The sequence below is a fragment of the Eptatretus burgeri genome, chromosome 5 (genome assembly GCF_056783735.1).
Source record: "Eptatretus burgeri isolate ZD-2024b chromosome 5, Ebu_testis_v1, whole genome shotgun sequence".
NCBI lineage: Eukaryota > Metazoa > Chordata > Myxini > Myxiniformes > Myxinidae > Eptatretus > Eptatretus burgeri.
In genome coordinates, this window is record NC_140965.1 from 39,578,827 (window position 1) to 39,597,873 (window position 19,047).

Consider the following 19,047-nt stretch of genomic DNA (forward strand, 5'->3'; position numbering starts at 1 on the left):
CTTCATATTTAATGGTGTGAAGAAACCATCTTCTTCTGTTTGTACATCAGTCACTTGGCTTATGGTTGCAATGTGCTGCTGAGCATCCAAGTAGCTGATACCATTTCCGAATCTGTCCAGCAAAGTTGGGGTTTATTGACTTCGTGTCTGCTTCAGAATATGCAGAGCGGTGCCAATATGTTTTGGAGTATGGATTCCAGAAATGGCTGCGCATACATCTTGGGCAAGGTTGAGAACTTTTTCATGCTGCTGTGGCTTTTACGTTCACTCTTCCTGTATCAATATCTATTTCTGCTGAAGTATCTGTTTATCATCCAGGTGACATGATTTTGTAGATTGGTGCCAATGTGGTCTAATGCTAATTCAAATGTTATGCTCATGTTTGGTAATGGTTGATCATAATCTGTGTACTGCTGCTGCTTTTCTTTCTATTTCAGCAGCTTCCTTCAGTTCAACCCTGAGAGATTTGGCAGAATGATATGAGTTCATTGTCAAGGCCCGGTCACACCTTGACGTTTTAGCCAGCGATGGCAAAGTATTAAAATGTATCTAAAACGCTGGCTTACGTTGAACTTTTGATGTTTTTTTTTTAAATATTCGGACGTATTCATAGCGACTTGGTCTTATGTATAACACATTGGTAATGGACACAGAACGTTTCGTTGTGTTATAGATAACTTATACCAACGAATGCTGAACCTGTTGTCGGCCTACACAACCTATGCCCAACGATAGTCTAACTTATGCATAGCGTGCGGCAGCGTATCGCCGACGATGTCGTGACGTAGCCTATTAAAAGGCTGACGCACAACGATTCGAATCATAACTGCCGTAGAAATGGAAGTGTCAACATCGCGGTCACAGCTTGGCGATCTTGCCAGCGTATGCCGACCTAAGAAAAATGTGTCTAAAACGTTGGGGCACGTCAAATACGGTATGAGTAAGTTTGGTATACGTGAGTACAACGCTAAAGTACGCTATCATACGTCGTAGTAAGTAGAGTACGTCAAGAAATTTTAAACATGTTCAAAATTTTACGATGTACTTGGCGTATGACACACGTTCCGCATGCGATGGGGATAGGTTGTACACACGATATGTGGACGCTTACACACGTCCACAAAGACTACTTATAAGCTACTCATAAGTCAAAACACGTCGCGGTAATGTCTTTTTTAAGCGAAACTTATTTCTAACTTATGTTTGACGTGCTTTGAACCAAATTCTGTACGTAGTCCCAACACACATCAACGTATGTCGACGTATTCCAATGACGTCTTCCGGTCGACAAAAAAAAAAAAAATTTAACGTGTTTCTAGCTTACAACTGCCATATAAAGACGCGTTCCCAGCGATTTTGGGAATTGGTATATAAAAATGGTGTTCATAAAAGGGGAACCCAACAGTGTTTTCGAGTCCTTTTTGAGTCGATGTCCATGTCAGCAGTAACAGTATCAGTATTAGTATTAGTATTAGTATTAGTAGTAGTTTGTTCATGTTGGCAGTAGTTGGTGAGTGTGAGGGGGAAGGTGTGGGTTATGATGGATCGTCCTTGCGTTTAACGATTTAACGATTTAAATGGCTGCATCTCCACTATTGAAAGTAGACGCTTGCGCTCAACAATTGGATTTTTTTTACACTCAACGACTTTTAAACGGTACCACTCAACTATTTTCATTGTTTACAATGAACGATTTAAATTGCTGTCACTCGCCTTTGTTTTTTGACGCTGGGGTTTGGAAATTTGAAGCATTTCTTCTGAACGTGTTAAAACGCTCAAACTTGACTATTTTAAATAGACGCTGCCGATGGACAATTGGAATCATAGCCAAGCTTGACATCGAAGTGTGAACATCCTCGTCATGCCGAAGAAAAGTTTGAAGAATGCTGCAAATAAGTGTCCTGGCCGTGGCCGTGGACGCTGACGCAAGGACGATCCATTATACCGACGTCTTTCAGCCTATGAGTAACTTAAAAGTAACGTCTGTCGATGTGTGGCAACGATCGCGTAACATGCCAACAACACGTTAATCATAGGTTAGAAATAAGTTTCGGGTACGCTAAACTTTACCTCGGCGTGTCTCAACTTATGATTAACTTACAAGTAGCATGTGTTGACGTCTGTCAACGATCGCAGACCGTGCATACAACTTGTGGCCAGCGTAGCGGAACGTGTGAGTCATACGCCGGCATACATCGTGAAATTTCAAGCATGAAAAAATTTGAGGACAACCAAAAAGTACAACGTTTAAAGCCAGCGTACAACGACGTATGGCAGTGTTTTTCAGCGTGCTCTCAATGTTATCAAAACTTACCCATAACGTATTCAACGTGTGCCAGCGTTTTAGAAAAAAAATTCCAAAATCGGCATACGTTGGCTAAAATGTCAAGGTGTGACCGGGCCTTCATGCCCAAACAATCTGTCAGTAGTAGATTAATGGGGTTTCCAGTGCAGTCATTCAAATAAATGGGGGAAAAGGGGGGGGGGAACTCTCTGATTTAAGGTTAAAAAGCCCGAAACAGGAGTCTGATTTTCTCCCCATTTACCCCATGCAAATGAATGGGGGAAAAACTCTCTTATTTAACCCCTAAACCCCGAAATAGGAGACTGGGATAATACAAATGAATTGAAAAAAATTCTGTCAAGGCTCAAAAGCTCGAACCAGGAGTTTAATCTCTGTCCCCTTCCCCTCCTCCACCCTTCAACCCCCCGCAATGTTAAATTGGGACTAACTTAAGGGACTGACTTAAATTGGGATTATAATTAAGATCTCTGTTCTATTGAGACACTGATTAAAACAACATTTCTTTTATATTATCATTCCATTCAAAGAGTGAGCCAATGAATATTTGTCCATGTTCTACTTCAGGTAATAAATTAATTTTCCGATTACATTCATCACCATCGAGTATGTTCACAAATATTATTTTACAACTTAGTTCTTGGTCTAAATATCTTTGTTGAGCAGAGATAAAATGATAAACTTCTCTTAATGTTCTTGTTTGACCACCTCCTGAGCCACATATCATTTTGAGATTATAGTAAATTGTTTTTCCATTATTTAATTGACAACCATCAAAGTTTTCAGTCCATTCAAAGATATTTATTTTTTCCTTTACATCCTCCAACTTATTTGTAATTAAATTTATTCGCTTATTTGTTTTATTTACTTTTACCCCGGTTATTTGTTCAATAAGACTTATTTGATATTTCTCAATTTCATTATGTTTCCCATTTAAATACCAAGGCTGATTACATCTCCACTCTTTGGTTTGGTTATTACTTGGTTCTATCATTTATAAATCAGTAAAAAGATGCCCCTTAACACTTATACTTATAACCATAAGGGATACTCTTGATTCCATTCTCTAAAATGTATCTTTTATCATCAAAAGCTCCTAATGCTTTCTTGTTTATCTCTTCTGTATAGAATTGATGTTTATAACTTCTTATTGTATTCATTTTTTCTGCACTCTTCCTTCTTTAAGGTTAAACAGTTGTAATAATGTTTGAAGTTTATTGTTTCCTTGATTATATTTTTCTTTATTCCCTTTAGCTTCTTATCACATCTTTCAATATTATTGTCAATATATGTAAAAGCATAAGCCTTTGATCTCAATCCTATAAATTCACTCAAAACCTTCCCACCCAATTCATCTTTAAACTTACCAATAACCTTTGAGTTATTTGATGAAAACAACACATCACCAGGTTTATAATTACTTGTATCATATATATCGATATTGTCAATCATATCCGCATATACATCTCCAGTCTTTATTTCTAATATAAAAACTATCTGTATCCATCTATAACAATGACACATTATCCTTATACTTTAATTATAAATTATGATAGTAATAGTCATACATAAACAACTTTGACAAATCAAGAATTGATGTTCCTAAATAAATAGGTTTATTCATTCCAATACTCTCTTTTTTCAAATGAATAGCACAAAAGTTCTCTGAAAATACCTCCAGCCATTCAAAACTTGGTTTGTTAATTAACTTTGAAGCCTGTTTCCAAGATGGAGCAAGTCTTATGCTTTCTCGATTCCTAACATTTTCCATCATCTTTCCAAACACAGCATTATTCATTAATTTACAAAATTCCTTCTCAAAATCTGTTTCTGCTTTTTTTTTTGTACTTTTGTATTAAATGTACTTTTTGTACTTTTTGTACCTATGTACTTTTTGTATTAAAATCAATATACTCCTTTAACCATGGACTTTGTTTAAATTTCAAAATCCTATGAATTTTCCTCACTCTCAACCCAGCAGATAAATATTGTCTCAAGTTCCTCTGATGTAAAACAACTTTCTTTATCATTTAATGTGGTAAGTAGTTTTTCTGAAGATTTACCTTTTATATTAAATGACTGTTGGTAATCACTTAACCATTCTTTTCTTGGACTTTCTTTATCGGAAGCATAGGGTCGGTCTTTATGTTTATTATGAAGTTCTTCAGGGTATTTTAAATCAACCTCAAAATAATATCCAACTTCAGCCTCATCCAATTCTTTTTGAGAGGAGATAACAATATCAAGTAAAACTTTTTCATAATGTTTTTCTTTAACCCATTTAAGTTTCCCATAAGGTAAAGATTGAGACATCGCCCACCCATACAAATTGTTAGCATCATAAAAATAGATCAAGTAAGAGTTGTCCTCATTCTTATTATAATCAGGAAGATATTTGTTATTTGCTTTGGCACATCTCTTGGAACATACTTGAGATATTCCTCCTCTTTTAGCCTTCTCTATCATTAAAAGCATATCTATATCACTGATTAATTCCAAATTTTGTTTTGTCATTTTTAACATAGCACTCCAAGCCAAACCCAGGGCTGTGTAATAGTGAGCGTGGTCAAATCCATAATAATTTTTATTATGACAGACTGTTCTAAAAGTTTCAAACACATCACTTAATAACAGTACATCAGTTTTAAGATATAAATCATGATATTCCCCAAGATTCTTTATATTAAACTTCTCCTAAACCTTTTTAGCTTGTATATAATCTTCATCAGAAATATGAGTATTATTCAACTTACCATAGAAACTCTCCTCTGAAGGAAGTTTTGTTTCTTTAAAGCTTTCAAATGAATCCATATAGTCATACGGATATATTCCTTTTTGTGATAGGAGATCAATCTCTTCTTGCTTTGAGAAATATGATTTAAGACTCGGGAATTTTTTTAATATTTGATGCGAACTCAGATAATGAATCCCCCATAAACTTGTATGTGTCAAGAAATATGATATGGGTTATGGGGGATGTATAAATTGTTTTTGTGAATGAGATGTATTTTTGATCTGTGTTTGGAATGGCGAAAATATTTCCAAATGTCTTTGAAAGTTCATTTATAAATAGATGTGTGTCATAGTGAGCGTTGTTGTGAAGAAAGATGGGAATAAAGTTTGGAGGTTTGTAATTAATATTACAATAAGAATGAGCTGGACCTATGTATTTACCAGTAAGATGACAGTGATCCCTAACCTTAGCCTCTCCCTCAATTTCCTCATCACAAATATGACAGGTACTGTTCTCTCTAAATTCCTTTTCCTCTTCCTTTCTTAATGACATTGGTTCATAGGTTTTCACCATTATTTCTCTTAGTCTTATACAATCTTTTTCCAATCGTCTTACAAACTCCTCTGAGGCATCTCCCCCTCTATAAAGTTCTAACTTGTTGGAGTCATCACCAACAGCTGATTTGATATAATAACAGAATCCACAAGGAGTATGTTTTTGATATTTATTTGTGTTTGATTTATTTGGATTTGGGGAAATAGTATCTATCTTTTCAAGGATACTTTCAAAATCAGCATATATCACAAACGGATGTTTTATAGATTTCTTAAAATCGTTGAATGATATGTTTGAACCTGCTTTTGGTAAATTGATTACAGTTGATTTATGATTACTACAATATTTCGAATGTTGATTTAATCGTTCTTTTGTGTGAAAGGAGTTGAGACATCTCTTACAAGGATACGTTTTACATTTTCTCTTATATATTTGTGATTTGGTTAATCTTGAGAAATTTTTCATGAAAGCATAATGTGATTTTTCCTCTGAAGTAAAGTGGAGAAGGTCAATGTGTGTTTCATCATTTTTATAGTTGTTTGAATTTTTTTATATCTGAACTTTGTATCCGTTAATCCATATACATTAACAGATAGATTATTCATTTTCTCAAATTTAGGAATATCTCTTAATGACATTGGAAACTTTAAATCTTTAACATTTAATGTATTCTGATATTTCTTATAATGTTTAACCCTTTCAGGATTCCATTGTGGAGGAGGTAAGTGAGCAAGAACAGACCATATAAAACATTTATTATCTTTGTTTTGAAGATTAACAACCGCTTTCTTAAGTTTTATCTTTTTTGGTAAATCAATATAAGAAGAAGCTTGAAGAGGATCTGATTTTAAGATGTGTATATCTAAAAAGATTATTTTTTGTGATAGTAAATCCACTACCTACTACAGTGTTATCAACATCTTGTTCTTGTCTCTGGAGATCATCGTAAACATCACATCTTACAAAATCTTGAAATTATGAGATAAAGTGTGGCTTTGTCCTCATATAGGGAGTAGTTTCATCGTCTTGTCTTACAATTTTCAATTTTACTCCCATATAAAACTTAAAAGTTTTCATTTCACTTAATGTGTTTTTAATTATAGTTTCAATACTTTGTTTAACCATATCAACAGCTTCCATGATTGAAGATGGTCCAGGGTCTTGAAAACGAAACAATCATTTTTTCTGCCCTTCAAATGCCCCATCAGTGTTTTCAATGGAGAATTTAGTGGCGCCCTCAATTTCTTCATTGTTCTTGTGCTTGCGTGATTGAAGATGTCTATTATAATTCTTTTTAAGAATACCATTATTACATCTATCACGATGTTTTGTTTATTGGTCAACTGGAGATATTTGTTTGAAAAGATTGAACGTGTGTTTGTTGGTTTGAACGTGTTTTTTATAATATTTATATTCATGATTACAAACATCGCAGTATGTTGTATTCACCATATTTATAAAGTAAAACTTTGCTTAAACTAAAATTTTCTTGAAAAAGATTTCGTTTAATTTATCAGTGAATCTGTGCTTAAAACCATTTTATCCTCCAACTTTTTTCACTTAATAAATACGTTTCAATCAATCTCTTCATTTGTAAAAGATACTGAGAAATATGTCAAGGAAGTAAAATTCAGCAAAGATAAATATAACAACTATTGGATAAAAACAATTATGGTGAATAATATGAGTTCTTCAATTTCCTTCAGTGGAAGGGCTTTTAGTATATCTGGAAGAACATCAATTAAAGTATCTCTAACAAAAGTTTCTCCTTCTGGTAATATATTCAAAACAAGAAAAAGCAATGAAACAAGAAAAAGCTTCAAAAAATAATAACCTTATGGATGAAGTTTTAGAAAGAAAAGATAAGACCATCTGTAATATGCAAGGAGAAATTTCTATTTTTTTCAACAACCCTAAAGATGTAAATCCTGATGAAATAAAGGATGTTAATATATCAGGTGAAATGACATTTTGTTCAATAGTAGTTAAGGATCATTTTAAAATTACCTTCAGTATAAAAAATGTTGTAGTTGAATCTGTTAATGAAGAAAAGTAAATAGATATCGATGGTAATGTTTTTTTTCTACGAATTAAATACGAGTCATTATTCAACTGAAGATTTTGAAGATTATGAGAGCGATTATGCTACCGAGAGTTTGTGTTCAAACGACAGTTATGATACTGAGAGTTTGTGTTCAAACGATAGTTATGAAAGTAGTTTTATAGATGATGGTGAAAGTACCGAAGATGATACCAAAGATGAATTTCAGTTTAAGTAAAGTTTTACTTTATAGATATGGTAGATTTTGAGCCTCTTGAATTCCCTGATTCTCCACATGACAAATTTGAGAATTGTCCTGCATGTGATGGAGTAGGATTAAACACAGAGTCAAAAGCCTATAACAATGTATATTCTGTGATTATCTTCTAATTAATGAGAATAAAAAATATAAAAAGGAAAATAATTCTTTTAGATTTACACCAAAAATGAATTACTTTACAAGATTGATTAGAGAAATGAATGTAAAGTATGAGGGTGATAACACACCTTTCCTTACAAGGGAAGAAACTGAACGTATTAGAGAAATGTTCAAAGGATTGTTGTTATATACAAGTCTGAAGACAACGATGGTTCACGAGTGGTATTTGACGATGCAGATTGTTTCAGAAGTCAAGGATGAGACAATGTGATAACCTTTGACCAAGTTATAAAAATGATCAACATGATGTGGTACGAGTGACAGGTTATTAGCTGCAAAATGTCGAAAACCCGGTTTCGTTGAACAACTTTCAAAATTTGACCTTTGCATAACCTTTAAAGGTCACAAAACAATGTTGTGGACATTAAAATAAGGAAACAGGATATGTGCTGGAGCTTATTGGAGTTAGTTCGTCGAAGAAGTTCGAAAACCCACATCGATTCCCACAACTTTGAAAATTTGACCTTTGTGACCTTTAAAGGTCAAAGGTCAAGGATTATTACCTTTGGTGCAAAACTTCCTCTGGAACATTCCAGGAACAATATAATGTCATATAGGCTTTATGGCATTTCACACTCATCGGATTATCCATACTTTGATGAAATCAGCGTAAAAACAAACTTGAAGCGGGCGCCACGGGCAAGGTGTTCGAGATAGATCAAAATGGTTTCAAGACTTTCGGTGGGGAATGACCTCAAGATTATTCTTTAAAAATATTGTCATCCTGGCTCTCAAAGTTTGGGCGCTCGTATGATTTTTATGTCAAAATTCGAAATTTTCTAAGTTCGTGACCTTGTGACCTTGACCTTGGGATGAAAAATCGAGCTCCGTGGGGCTATGCAGGTGCCATTCGGCTAACCAAACACCAAAACCCCTGCCAGATTCGACAAAACCCCGAGGAGAAGATGCAAATTGAAATTGGCTGCCCCCTAAAAACACATTTCCCAATTTTCGAAGTTCGTGACCTTGTGGCCTTGACCTTGGGATGAAAATGACAAATCGAGCTCTGTGCGGCCAAGCAGGTGCCGTTGGGATAATCAAATACCGAAACCTCTGCCAGATTTGACAAACCCCTCGGAGAAGAAAATTTTTTACGTCAAAATTCGCAATTTTCTAAGTTCGTGACCTTGTGACCTTGAACTTGGGATGAAAATGAAAAATCGAGCTCCGTGGGGCTATGCAGGTAACATTGGGCTAACCAAATACCGAAACCCCTGTCAGATTCGACAAACCCCCGAGGAGAAGATGCAAATTGAAATCGGCTACCCCCGAAAAACACATGTTTTTGGGGCGTGGCTCCGCCCATAATGGGTGCACCACGCCCATTTTCAGGAAAACACAACGAGATCATGATATAAACCTCCCACCAAAATTTTGTCAGGATCAGATCAAAAAGACCTCGTTATCTTTGATTGTGTTAATGAGAGAACCCAAACGGAAATTGACAGCTACTACACAAGAGGGAGACATTCTTCTTGTAATTGTATTTATCTTAGTAAATCATACTTTCAACTTCCACGTCATTCCATCAGAAACAATGCTAATATTTTTATTTTATTCAAGTTAAATTCAAAAGATATAAACAATTTTTGGAAAGATGATTGTTCTACATTATGAAGTAAAAAGGAATTTTGGGATTACATGAAGCACACGACTGAAAAATATAAATATATTGTTGTGAAACAAGATGAGATATTAAGGGATATATTTTTTGTTTTATAAACAATTACATATATAAATGACAACTATTATTATAAATCTTGTGAGTAAATCTGCTTCTGGAAAAAAAACTTTCATAAATCAATGTTCTTGTATAGTACAAATGAGAATATTGTAAATTTACTTAAAAAACACCCCGTGATATGCATTGCATCAACAACAACTAGAGCAATAAGACCTGGAGAAGTAAAAGGTGAAGATTTTCACTATATTTCAGTGGAGGAACATATGCGATTGAGGAATGAAGGTCAAATATTTTAGGAGGTTTCTCTTGGTACAACAAAATATTCATATTGTAAGAGTGAGTGAAAGAAACTAAAATGTGGGAGTCTTGCGATATTAGAAACTAATCCAGAAGGAATGACACAAATTATTAAACATCTGAGTGGTAATGGGGTTAAGATTTTATCATTCGGTTTTGATGTTGATGAGGAAACTCAACACAGACGTATGAAAAGCAGAGATGCAAGTATAAGTGAAGAAGAAATTACAACTCGTATTAATGTTAATAAAGAATTTGATGAAATATTTAAAGAAAAGGATTTATTTGAACACATCTACTTGGATGATGAAGAAAAAGAAAATTTCCCTGTTGATCTTTACAATTCATTAAATGATATTTTCCAATAAATAAATGGATGTGAAAGAAAGAGCAAGATTTAAGGAACATCAAGAGTTGGTTTCAAAAGTTGTAAAACAACAGGAAGACATAAAGAAGAAACGCAGACAGAAACTAACGGGTGAAGAAGCATTTGAAAGAAAACAAGAAATTTTTTAAACCACTTTTAAAAACTTCCCAAGAAAAAATTATAGATGTTTCCACAGTTCCCACAATAGAATATACTCCTAAAAAACTTCAAATGTTAAAAGATTTCGGTCAAACGAATCGAACATATAGGTTTATCATGATCACAAAATCACATGATCACAAAAGTCAAATGATTAAAAAACTTCAAATGTTTCAAGATTTCAGTCAAATGACTCGAGCTAATTCAGTCAAAGAATTAGAGCATACAGGAGAATTAGAATATGATGAAGGATTATTTCAACAACTGGAAGAGATTAATCAAACCCCTGATTATAGTGTGAATGCTCTTCAAAACAATGAATATTCAGCGGATTCAAAAACCAAAGCAGGACTCATTCCAACAGAACAACCAGCAATATTTCATCTTGTTCAAGAAAAGGTATTGATATTTAATGATGAATTAAGGTTCTTGAGTTCTGCTCAACCCCCTGTTAACTTTAACCCCCAGATTAATGTTTCTTCTCACAAAAGATGGAAGACAAGCTTCAACTGTGAGGGATGAATCAAAGTATTTTGATAGACCATTGGATAAGAAAAATAATGATGATAGAGTATATATTGATCTGCTGGACTGTGTTAATTATGGAGTTAGTCTTTCTGGTAAACATAGCAAAAATGAGAAGGAGAAACACATTATTCAGGCTTTAAGTAGGCTTGGTTCAGGTGTTAGTTTTATTCCAAATGACCCTTCACAATTAGTTAATAGACTGTTATTGTTGTTAGGTAGTAAGAAGGCTGGAAATAACAATTGTTTTAATGAAGTATCAGCCATTTTAGACCAGTTGATGAACATGAAAATCATTAATAAATACCAATATAAAGACATTTTATCTCATATTAAATAAGATGAGAAGCACAATCCTTAGTTTCAATTTCACAACAAGCGACCACACATCTTCATATCCATACCCACTACAACTTGACACAACAAAATAATATGAGGCGTCTTTATTGTCCATGGAAACTTATAATACCTCATTTAATATTACCAAGAAAAATGATAAGTTTAGTTATAATCCAGGAAGTGGATACAAAACAATAACAGTTTCACCCGGAGCATATGAGATTTCTCAAATATCTTCAGAAATTGTTCGTCTTATGAAAGAACAGGGTGATGAACCAAAAAATATTGTTATAGATATTCAAAAACATACTTCTAAATCAACGATTAAAGTTAAAAATAACTTCAAGGTTGATTTCACAATTGATAATTCATTTAGAGAGTTATTGGGGTTCTCCTCAAAAAAAATTGAAACTAATGTGACGTTTTACAGTGATAATGTCATTCAAATATCCTAAGGAATAAGTTCGGTGTTAATTCACTGTGATTTGATTGATGGTGCTAATAATGATGGAAAAAGAACAAATTCAATATTATCATTAAGCGCATACTCAACCGCAATTGGTTATAAATTCAATATGGAAACCAAAAATCTGGTTTATCTCCCTGTGTCAGGAAAAACCATACACAGAGTAGATTTTAGGATAACCGACCAAGATAATCGTATGATTTCTTTTAATGGAGAAGTTATATCCATCAGAATTCACCTACGTGAAGTTTTCCAACAAATAAATACGATGGTTATTGTGAGGAAACACGAGTTGGGAAAATATAAAATAATTATGGGGGATGGGATGTTCCTTTCCCCATACTACAAGGGTGAAGGTATGTATCTTGATAGAGGATACTATAAACCTAAGAGACAAAGGGGTGTCAGACATCAATTTAGAGGAGATGGGACAATTGATACTCTAATGGGTATCGGTTCAACTATTCTTAAACATAAAGACCTAATTCGTTCAACTGCTTCTGCTGTGGGAAATGTAGCGGGTGCTATAAAGAGTATAAAAGATGCCCAAAAGGGATCTCATAAATTACAAGCAATAAAATAAATTAAGAAAGGCAAAACTCAGTTGTCTCCCCAGGAACGACAGAAAATAATTCAAATACTTGGGTCAGTGTTTCAAAAGTTTTAACATCTTTTTTCCTAAATAAATACAAATATGGAAGCAATTGAAAGTATCTATGATTTGGATAATACGATAATCATCTCAAACTCCACTAAAAAAAGAAGATTACCTCAAGGTTAATGCAATCACTGGAACAGACTGGAATGCAAATGGTACAAAAAGTTTTGAAATAAATAATCAACAAACTTATTTGAATCTATCCGAAAGTTTCTTGTTGTGTACATTTAAATTCACTGAGGCTGGGAATAACACAAACGCTATACTCGTAAATGATTTATTCTGCAAAATGTTTCAAAGGGTTCGTTTATACATTGGGACACAAGAAGTTGAAGCGGTTGATTATGTCTCTGCTGTATCTGAAATGATGAAATTTACACTATATTCATTCAGTGATGGAATGGGAATGGGAGCTGTCGAAGGTTTTATTCCTGATATGTCAACGGGAACAAACACAGACCCTGGATATAGTCAAAGGAAAGGAATGTATAATGATGATACAAAAGCAATTCATAGTTTTATGGTGGCAGTTCCTCTTAAAGGTATATTTGGATTTTGTGATCATGATAAAGTTCTGGATGGTCTTAAAATTAGATTTCAACTACAAAGGAATGATAATGAAAATAGATTACTTTTTGGTGTTGCGAGTGCTTTTGGTGATCAGAATAAATTTGTAATTGATGAAATGAGTTGGTATATTAGTGAATATACTCCTAATCTTAAAACAGAAGAGTTGTTGAATAGAAAACTTAACTCAAAGAAACCACTCAATGTATCATACCTAAAAAGAAGATGTCAACACGTTAAACTGAGCCAAACCACTGACACGTGGTATTTGGGTGTTCTGGAAGGAAAGCCACAATATCTGTGGATCATTTTTTTAAAAACCAGATGGCGATACTGCTGCTGATAAGAATAATGCATCGAGTGATAATGCTAAGGTGAAACAACTTAATGTTTCTCTCGATGGAACATTTTATCCACGAGATAGATTGGAAACTAATTGGGGAAAAAATGATTATGCTGAAGCATACAAGTCTTACTAAAAGATGTGTGAAAGTAATGGAAATAAAGAACCTATTTTGGATGTGACAGCATGTAAAGTTTGTATACAATCTATGCATTTGACCTGAGTGCACAAAAGGAAACTATAAAGTCTAATCGAGTGGATACTTCCCTGTACATTGAAAGAGGTGAGGGAAGAAGTTGATACATATTGTTTGCTTTTGGAAGAAACAGAATTACAGATTAATACAGATAATTCGTGTTATGATTAGTCTCACATAATTTTTTGTTAAATAAATGAGTGGCAAAGTACCAACTGGGATATATGTTAATCAAATCAATCTTCATGAATTATCATCTTGTGTTCAAAATCAAAACCCTTGTATGATTAACGTTAATACAATTCAGAGAAAAGGAGCAGTAAGAATTGATGTTTTGCTCACAAGAGAACAGGTGAAAATCTTGAACGATACTGGCTCACTTAAAATTAAAATGACAAAACCAATGTTGAAAAAAAATTCAATAAGAGAGACGAGTGGAGGAATTCTCCCATTTCTAATTCCTTTATTTGCTGGTTTAAGTGTGGTTGGAGCAATGATGCGTGGTATTTCAACAGCGGTGAAAGCTTCGAACGAAAGGAAGGCTCAACTCCGGGCTCAAAAAGAATTGGAAAGACAACAAAGAGTTGAAGAAACAAATTAGTGGAAGTGTTGTAATTGTAGAATTTACTGAAAAACTTGAAAGTCTGCCTGATAAAGCGAGATTGTTAGTTGGAGATATGCTTTCTTCTATCTTACAAGCAGGTGTAAAATTAACTAAAAGGGGTAATGGATTATCTCTTTCTAATAAATAAATGAGCATTGATGAGTGGTTTAAGGAATTTGGAAAGAATACAACATCAAATTTACAACTTGTCAAATATTGTAAGAAATGAAAAATTCATAATGTGGTTATTTGTATGAGAGATGAATTAACCAACGTGCCTAAACATACAAAGAATATTATTATGAACTTAGAAGATAATAATGGGAAAGGTTCTCATTGGGTTTGTATTTTTAATCGTCAAGACAAATATTATTTTGATAGTTTTGGTCTTCCACCACCTGTTGAAGTCATAAAATTCTTACAGATTTGTTTCTCAAACATTTCAAATCCAGTTATTAAATTCCAAATGTTGTGGTCAATTATGTCTATATGTGTTATTTCAACTCAACAAAAATAAAAAAAAATTATGACATTTTTAATCTAATATAAATGACATGTTGGTAAAGATGGTTCTATCTTTGGTGTATCCCAAGAACTGGATATTGATTTATCAAATTATTACACAAAGGCACAGGCTGAACGACAGAAATATAGTATAACAAAAAATAATAATATATAAAATGCTTATAAATTAAAAAATTATCCAAGCCCGACTGACGCGAATGACTTGGTGAGATTTAGTGATTTATCACAATATATATATCCTTAAATAAAACGGCCGTGTATTCCAAAGATACAGAAGTGTTGCTTTTATCTCCAGGTCATTCACAGTTCCATTTATCTACAGAATTCACAGTTCCAATTCAAATAATTTTTTTTATAAAGCAGAGCATATCATTTGTATGAGAATAAAACAATGGGGGTATGATATGAATGATTTCGGGTATAATTGGTCATTTAACATTGACCTCGAAGACCTGAAACAATGAAATCGGTCTGAAGAATATTATCTACTTGGTACAGAGAATGAGTTTTGTGGAAGCACGATTAGTAAACAACAAATAAAAGAATTTAATAAGGGTAAATATAATAATGGTTTTGCCCGAGTTTATATCAGGAAAACAGAAAAAAACAGGATTATTTATAATAAGTAAGGAAATACAAAATGATTTAACTCTGGGGAAGTGTTTCGTGTCATAATATTATTCTGTCATACATTTCCAACACATAAATGACAGCAAGAAGGCCTCAAGAAAATTATCATTTCTGTGTCCAAGCATACCATCAAGAAAAGGGTATTCGGTATTTTCATAAATATGTTCTACAACATAAGAATGAGGTATTCTCAATAAAATATTGGCTTTCTACTGATGTTGATAAACCGACAACTTTGGTTTTAATTAAAGTGTTAAATAATGAAAAAATTATAAAGTTAAGAAAACGTTAGGCTCTTTTAGAAATGCAGAAGAAATTTTATTGGTATCCTGTTGTAAAAAAAAAATATTTTGGATACAGGAATAACAAGAAATCCTGATGAATATATGTGTGATATTCTATGGGGTGCAAGTGATTCAAAGATAGTAAGGGACGAAGAAGGAGTTGAAGAAACTGAGACAGAAGAAGAGCGGGAAGAGGAGGAAAAGGAGAAGAGGGAGAAGGAGGAGAGGGAGGAGAAGGAGAAGAGAGAGAAGAGAGAGAAGGAGGAAAGAGAGAAGAGGGAGGAAACCAAGAGAATAAATAAATATAAAAATATGGAAACCAGTGAGATTAAAAAAAGATTGGGGGTATTTCAGAAAATAAATGAATCTCAACGCACCGAGGAGGAAAACAAAGAAGTGACAAGTCTATTAGAATTTTTTTCGACAAGACTATTGACATCGTTATCAAGGGAAGGATATTGACTTTATTTAAAGTTTTTCATTTTTTTCTTAAATAAATGGAGGAGAGAATAAAGACATTTCGAAGGATTCTTAATGTTTTAAAAATTAAGATTCAAATGTGCATGTTGGAAACTAAAAAGGTTTTTGCACTCTGTAGGAATTTTTCTCATGATTAAATGAGTTATTATCTCAAATGTAAAAAGAAAACTAATACTAAAAATATCTCATATTTTAAAAGTAAAAATAACAGGGTTATACAAAAAAGTATATGTTTTATGTGTGGTTCAAAAAAAAATCAATTTATCTCCAAACACAAACTCGGAGGAGAAAGGTTAACCCTAACCCTAACATACATACATACATACATACATATATATATATATATATATATATATATATATATATATATATATATATATATATATATATATTCTTCTTCTTCTTCTTCTTCTTCTTCTTCTTCTTCTTCGTTCGGCTGCTCCCGTTAGGGGTCGCCACAGCGAATCATCCGCATGATCCGCATAGTGATTTGGCACATGTTTTACATGGATGCCCTTCCTGACGCAACCCTGGTCGCCTCTTACGACACAGGGATATGGTCCACCTATTTTAACCAGGGTATACACCGGCCCAGTACACTGGTACTCATTTCGCCGACCTCGGAAGGATGACAGGCTGAGTCAACCCCCTGGTGTATTAATTCAGTGGTCCAACGGGGCTTGAACTCAGGACCTTTTGGATCCCAAGCCGCTGCCCTAACCACTGCGCCAACACCAGGCTTCATATATATATATATATATATATATATATATATATATATATATATATATATATATATATATATATATATATATATATATATATATATATATATATATATATATATATATATATATATATATATATATATATATATATATATATATATATATATATATATATATATATATACATATACATATATATATATATATATATATATATATATATATATATATATATATATATATATATATATATATATATATATATATATATATATATATGTATGTTCTTTTAATACAAGATCTAGCCCAAGTAGCTGCATAAAGTAACCCAAGAAGACTTACACAAGGTAAGTGTTGTCCATCCACAGCTTTCTGTTCCTTAAAAAATTCCGCTGCAGGTTGCTTTCTTTGTGTAACCCACATGGTTGGTTCACACCTCTAATCAGAATGAGAAAAAACATGGCTTGATGCTTCATATAATGACGGTTGCAAACTCAAATATCATTGGCGAGGTAACGACGACAGACCACGTTTGAAGTGAGCTCGACATGGCGGTTCTGCTTCCGGTGGCGACACGAGTGTGAAGTCAGGTTTTTGCTATCCTGGAACAGCCTACGTGTCCTGATTGTTGAATAAGAATGTTCCAGGCAGTTTAACCAACACTTGCAGAGATTTAAATCACTTTTTCTTGATTTGAAATGCAACAAATGTGTTGGTAAAAACCGTGCCTCTTTGACACATGCACACGTCTCGCTAGACAGGGCAACCCCACTCTCGCCCGCTGGCAGTGGAGATGACATGACGCATGGGCTGAGCAGAAATATGCATGAGGAAAAACATGAATATGCCTGAGGTAAAACGTGGGTGGAGCATAAATATGTTTTACATTCAAACTTGGTCACATCGCAGAAGGATCCAAAACTAAACTGTTCAGCTTGGCGGAGGTATGTGCTCAACCAAGTGCCTTTTAGTTATAGCTGTGAGCATTGCAAATAACAAAAAAAAAAACAACACCAATGACAGGATAAAGTAACTTCGAAATCTTTTTAACTTATGAATTAAATTTACACAACAAACACAAATATTAATATAGGGAAATGCATTCTCCACAACTATGTATGTGGCCTGAAATAACAAATGTTGAAATAATAAATTGATATTCACTATAAGCACCCGCTTCTTACGGGAGCAGTCAAGGGGGTCATGTTATTATATTTATGCCTATTTTACTCCAAGGGGTCCCAGGATTATACACATAGAAATGGTTGCGATCAGTTCAGCCGTTTTTGCGGTACCTGGGAACAGACAGAGGGACAGACGGTGAATTATAGTAAGATTTGTTTGAGGAAAAGAAGAAAAATCGAGTGGAAATATTCCAACAAGCTGGATGAATGGAATTGTAAATTTATAATCATTAAACTTGCACAACAATAACATTCCCAAATCCAATCAAAGTCCTCCTACGGAGATCACGGGGTTTCCCGAGCTTTTGCTTTATGGCGACGTCTCTTGTTTCTCCTTTTCTTTCCCTGCTTCTGGTTGGAATCCCAACCTCGAATTTCATATTTCCTTCATGCCTTCAAAGAAGAAATTATTCTGTAAACGTCAGTCGTGGCAAAAATAACACTAAATATGAGGAAGGTTCCAGCTGGGAGGAGATCTCAGGGAAATTCTTCCTCCATCTCAGGAAATTCTTCCTCCATAAACCAGGGAAATTACTCCTGCATCTCAGGAAATTCTTCCACTATAAACCCAGGAAGTTCCTCCTGAATCTCGGAAAGTTCTTCCTCCATCTCGGGAAATTCCTCCTCCATCTCGTTGAATTCCTCGATTACCCTGTTCATCGTAGTTGTTGGATCCTCGGGTGAACCCCACATGAAAGGCTCGACTGGCAAGATGCTGTGATCAAGCAGGATCGCCGAGGAAAATAAAAAAGGAAGAAATATGAATTGACAAAAAGGGGCATTTGGTCCCACCAACTGTGTAACACTGCACCACCAACCATTCATGTCCACCTGCAGCACATACGTGGTATCGTCTCACACCCACCTTCCCAACCCATTTCCCCCACATGTACCTGTCCATTCACAGCTTTCTGTTCCCTGTAACATTCCGCTGCCTGTT